The sequence below is a fragment of the Halyomorpha halys genome, unplaced genomic scaffold, assembly GCF_000696795.3.
Source record: "Halyomorpha halys isolate HHAL.00 unplaced genomic scaffold, Hhal_1.1 Scaffold2253.1, whole genome shotgun sequence".
Lineage (NCBI taxonomy): Eukaryota > Metazoa > Arthropoda > Insecta > Hemiptera > Pentatomidae > Halyomorpha > Halyomorpha halys.
The window spans coordinates 67,238-73,567 of NW_027110801.1; the positions used below are offsets into that span (position 1 = coordinate 67,238).

General features: G+C 28.8%; 1 long non-coding RNA gene across 1 annotated transcript in view; it reads right to left on the reverse strand.

Moving 5' to 3' along the window:
* Positions 1–6,330, reverse strand: part of LOC106691327 (uncharacterized) — a 55,535-nt gene that overhangs the window by 37,141 nt on the left and 12,064 nt on the right. The window contains exon 2 of the long non-coding RNA XR_001344765.3: positions 5,845–5,965. This is a non-coding gene — a long non-coding RNA (uncharacterized lncRNA). The remainder of the gene's footprint in view (positions 1–5,844; positions 5,966–6,330) is intronic.

Here is a 6,330-nt window from a genome sequence, read left to right on the forward strand (position 1 = left end):
AATATACACAAACAAAAGAATAGACAAGATGAACATAATCAGACTATCTGTATGAAAAATAAATAAATAAAATAACATAATGATAAAATAATATTAAAATAATATATCAAATAAAATGTAGCCAAAAATAAGGTTTACTATTCATACTATACTATCGAGAGTATACAGGGAAACTTATGTTGTAATATATATGTAATATGTAAGAAAGAAATGTGATCACTGTTAATAAATATATCCTCATTATAATTACTGTTACAATGTAACATTAATAATAAGCGTGTGAGGTATTATTCTTGTTTAGAAAAAATATCATAAAATATTAAGGTATATCATAAAAGCTACTACCCCTACGAAGATAAACGTCATAAACTACTTTATAGTACGTTTACTATAAACTAGCTTTATTTTGAGTGTTGGCGGACATCTGTACGTCTAATGATTCCCGAGATAACTCTTTCATAAATCATAAATATTGTCCAAACAACAATAAATCAACGCTTTGTGAATTTATTTTTTCAAATATCATGAAAACTACTACTCTTATGATGATAAACCTCAAAAACTACTTTATGGCATACTAAACAAGCTTTAATTTGACTGCTAATAGACATCTGTACGTCGAAAGGTTCCTGAAATATAGGTTTCCCAAGATAAATTCACTAACTACAGATGATTTCAGATTATTTTTTATGAAAAGTTGCTTTTTAAAAAACTATATCTCGTGAGCTATTGAACGTAAATAATTCTATCATAGCTCATATTTTAGTAAATTTACTCTACTTTAAATGATGTTCAATTAGGTTTTCTAGTAATGTTGAGAATTTTGAAGATATGGTGCTCCGAATGAAAAATCAATTTTTTTTTTAATGTTTTCAAACAGCTGCCATTTTTTATTTCCCCTGGCTATAAATGGCAGACTCATTTTGAGTAGTTATTATAAATAGTTTTCATTAAAGTAATCAAAAATTGGGGAGAAATGTCTGACTTTTTTTTTAAATGAATTATGATTGACACAATCACCAAAGGAATTCCTTTGTAGAATTTTTTCCACATGTATTTTAAAACGAATTCAAGCATTATTATACTGAAAATAAGAAGCTAATCTCATCTTGCTGGTCTTCTATTTGCCCATTCAAAATAATCTGTTGATACTTGAAAAACGCTCAAGGTTTTGATACGTTTCATCACCAAAGCCAAACTTTAGAGTTATTTTCCCTCAATACGGTTCATTTTGGACATAAAAAGTGCCACGAAATATTGGTTAAGTTTTCTAGTAATGTTGAGAATTTTAAAGATATGGTGCTCCGAATGAAAAATCAATTTTTTTTTTAATGTTTTCAAACAGCTGCCATTTTTATTTCCCCTGGCTATAAATGGCAGACTCATTTTGAGTAGTTATTATAAATAGTTTTCATTAAAGTAATCAAAAATTGGGGTGAAATGTCAGACTTTTTTCTCCTCTAAGCACTATAAGTTTGAGTACTTAATTATGTACGAAGACCCTTAGATGGGTCCGGTAGGATATTTCACCAGTTGAGCATCGCTTCCAGATTTCCGTTCTATTCTCAGAACTTCATGGGGTCGCTGGAAATATCTCTACAGTTCTTAGTTCTCCAAACGATCCTCTTCTTATTTGTTTGTAAGAACCTCAATTTAAAGTAAAGAACAACAGGAAGAACAATACACAGGTTACATTGTTACGTTAAGTTATCCCCTTCAATGTTTAGTACATTTATTTTATTCAGCGAACAGAACTAAAGCACTCAAATGTACACATAATTTTCCAACTCATTTATAATTTGTATCGAGGTGATTTAAAAAATGCAATGCATCTTACTTTATTTATAATCTTAACACTTTCATGAGACTGGTCAATATTGTTTAAATCAATAAAATTTTATCCATTTCAGTCTCAAAAAGATTTTTATTCTATTTATAAGTTTTATAAATATTTATAAGACGTTTCGGCAAATCAGGGACAATCTTAATACAATTTTAGAACTAAATCATTTAAAAAACTACTTCATGCAGACTATTCTGCCCAGGTCAAGCCAACAAATTACCCTAATTAGTCAATTTTCACATTAAAATAAAAATTATTTATCACAGTCATCATCTTTGATAAAAATTTAAATTTATACAAAAGTACAAATTAGAAATTTAAATTTTTAACATGGACATATGGAATTGAGCTCTGGGGCTCCACCAAACCATCAAATTATTCCCGCATCCAATCGTTACTATCCAAAATCCTACCTAAAATCCTTGATGCTCCTTATTACGTCACAAATAAACTCATTCATAAAGACCATAACATCCCATTCGTTGCAGATTTCACCCAAACCAGATATGCGTCTTTTTATTCCAAACTCCTTAACCATCCTAACCCATTAATTCTTAATCTTTCATCCTTAACAATCGCTGATAATCCTCCGGGGCGTCTGAAAAGAAGATGGCCACGAGACCTTCTAGTTTAAATTAATGTTTGAAGTACCACCAATGAGTGGTTCCTTCCCAAGATTTTCAAGTGTATATGAAACATACTACATATTTACCTATTGTATTATTTTGTACAGTTGTAAATTACAATAAATAAATAATTTAAAAAAAAAAATTAACAAAGAAGGTGACTGTGATAAATTATTTTTATTTTAATGAGAAAATTGACTAATTAGGGTAATTTATTGGATTGACTTGGACCGAATAGCCTGCATGAAGTTGTCTTTAAATTATTTAGCTCTAAAATTGTATTAAGATTGTCCCTGAGGATGGCATAATTGGCCGAAACGTCGGACTTATAAATCAAATAAATTTTTTTGAGATTAAAATGTTATTTATTTATACAATGTATCATGGAGAGTTGGTGGCTGTATAACACTATTAAGTGATTTATATTTAATTAAATCCATAACATATTATTCCAATTATAATACATCAAAACGTGGAGCCTATTGAGTTGATTTGAAACCCTGTTTATTACATGGAATTAGGCATTTAATGATAAAATAAGTGAACTGAACGGGTAATCATATAAAAAAAAATACAAACAAATTAAAAAAGGCATAGCCCTAGTTTAATTACCATAATGTGTACCTTATACGCTGTAGATATAAATGGAGTTAAATTTTATAACTCGCATCATTATCTCTAAAAATGCAAAATAAAGTAAAAAAAAACTAAAACTGGAAAAATATAAATAAAATAAAAAAAAGTAATATCAGTAATATATTACATATCAATATCACAAAGCACTAGTTCTTGCACAACGCGCTTAGTTGCATCAAAACTACCTGAAAATAGACACTCAGATCTAGCACTGGGCCAACAGTATGTTAAAATAAATCTGACGTTCCTTTTATACTTAAAGCAAGTATTACAATGACTAAAGTTATGCTATATCTGCATACAAATATTTATTATATACTCGTATAAACTAGAACTGTATATGGCATTCAATGAATAGTTAAAGAAGTTATTCGATAGTACTATAAAACTACTATATCATGTATATAGACAAACTTTAGAAGCTTAAAGCCAACTTTACCATTGAAGGAGTGGGAAAAAATTCATAACCACCATAGTATACATTAATAAATAATTTTGATTATTTATTAATATATACTATGTTATATATTATGACCATAGTATATGTTAACAATATAATTTATTAACTAAGAAATACATCATTATTTACACATTTCTGTAAATATTATACAGACATAATTCACATGTAAGTATTACGCATTTTAATTAATGAGAACAATGTGCTTCCTTTTCGTTTTACCACACATGTATGACGAGACCAAGAAACTAGGAACAGTAAATTTTACTTAATAAAATAAAATAAATACAGTAATTTTTTTCAACCTGTTTGATTGAATTCGGCAGTTTGAATAATTTCATCTGGGAAGAAGATAGTGAACCGTATGAAGTATATTGTAGGAAGATATATAGCTATAACTAGAACCGTATAGTATAAAAAACTATTTATTGTCAACTAACGTTTCACCCCACTTTGCAGGGCTTCATCAGTGCTGTCAGATTGAAACAAAGATGACAACTCCACTCAGATTATAACTCAACTGTCGTTGTCATCTTTGTTTCAATCTGACAGCACTGATGAAGCCCTGCAAAGTGGGGTGAAACGTTAGTTCACAATAAATAGTTTTTCATACTATTTTGATACCTGTATTAACCGCCACCCGGATTATGCTGCAATATAATTTCTCTGCCTTTTGTATTTTTTTTTTTTTTTTATAGCCCTGAACATTTAATTTAAACAATTTTGATCCTTTTTCTCTCAACTTTATTCTTTTTAAACTTCCGACGTTTCGACCACTTAGGTCATTTTCAAGGATTCCTACAAACATTTTAAAAAAATATTATAAAAATAAATTAAAGAAAAGGGGAGGATAAATTTGTGTGTGAATGAAGTACGCATAAAGTAGGAGTAGACTAATAATAGAATTTAAATGTATTAAAAAATGTTTATATTGTAAGCCGAAAAATTAAGAATAAATGTTAATTAAATTAAATTCAAAATGTAAATTAATATTTAAAGAAAAAATTATGTTATATGATAAGATGATAACAGTGTCCTAACCTGTTGAAGGTAGGTTCTGTTTGGAGTTTGCAAATGAACATAGTAAGAAAAGTGGTTAATAAAAGTTTTAAATTTGGGAAAGAATTTTATAGAAGAATTTGTAAGTAGGAATCTATTTTTAAAAAAAAAGACAAAAAATTTTATAATGTTATTGTGATATTATTTTAATGATTAATTATTTAAAGATGGGACAAAGGCAATTAGCCTTTTTAGGCTAGAAAAGAGAAGAAGGAAGAAAAGAATTGAAAAGAATTTTAAAGGAAAAAATGAAAACAAAATAAGGTAAGACCAAAAAAATCAGTATGTAAGTGAAGGAAATTGTTATAAAAGTAATTAAAAGGAGCTGTTTGTAGGAATCCTTGAAAATGACCTAAGTGGTCGAAACGTCGGAAGTTAAAGAATAAAGTTGAGAGAAAAAGGATCAAAATTGTTTTAAAGAAACTAAACCACTCTCAAACAAGTATATTAATAAAAAATAAATCTAATTTAATTTAAAAGTAAAGTGTATTTTTCTCTTCCTAGATACTAGATTACAGTAGAAACAAATTTTTTTTTTTATTTCTATTAATCTTATTCACCAAATCTAGCAATAGCATTTTAAAAGCTGCCATATCCATTCCCAACAGATTAAATTGTTATTCATTTAATTATTCTTCGAGAAGATCTGTAATGTATGCTGGTGTTTCTTTCACGAACGCCACGAAAGAAAAACTTGAAAAAAACTTCATATTTAGAAAAAATCTGAATCAACTGTGACAATCCTCTGATAAACTTAAAAAATACAGTAAGGATTCCTTTAAAAACAACTAGTTTTCTTTAAAAAAGAAACTTATTAATCTGTATTATCTGGATTATGGAGAGAGAAGTGAAGATGCACAAATGGTGGACATGATTTCCCATATGAAATCATGAGGTGATTTTTATTGTATAAAATAAAATATATAAAGTAGAAGATTGGAGTTATATAGTTTTTTTTATTGTTATAGGTTTTTATAGTGCATGAATATGGGACAGTGGTCCCGAAACGTTGTACAATTGTTAATGAATAAATAAATAATAATTTATTGCAAATGATGGAAGTAATAAACCTCAAAAAATTTTAAAAGAAGAAACTTATTAAAGATGTGAAACACATTAAATCGTTGATTTAACGCACAAACATTTAAGAGGAGCCAAAGTAAATGGAGTGGGGACATGTCTTAAATAATTTTGACAAATGAGAAAGAATAAGAAAGCACCACCTTCACATATCGAAGGGTCGGACAACTCACTCCTCAGGTAGTGACACATCTCCTGGAGTGCCGGATAGAAAAGACTTCCACATCTTCCATTCCTGAGTCAAGACCGCTGCTATGCGTAAACCTACCAAGTAAAAATCATAATTATATTACAATTGCGATTGTATGAGTTACAACATTCTAATAGTACTTAATAATTGAAAGAATATAAAAGTCACTGGTACTGAGCCAGTGGAGGCTGAGTAAGTGCGCCCTGTAAACATTCTCAACTTGAGAGGAGAATATGGCAATTGACGGAACTCAAGTTTTCAAATTTATTTTACAATGAATCTAATGGTCACAACCGTTTTACCTTCAAGGTGGTTAGTAATGACAAGTGGAGCTGTATAAGGATTGAAAAAAATATATTTACATTTATAATACAGATTCGTTATCCCCGACTACATCTTGACAAACGACTAACCTGGAATCCTCACACAAGACTGAAAA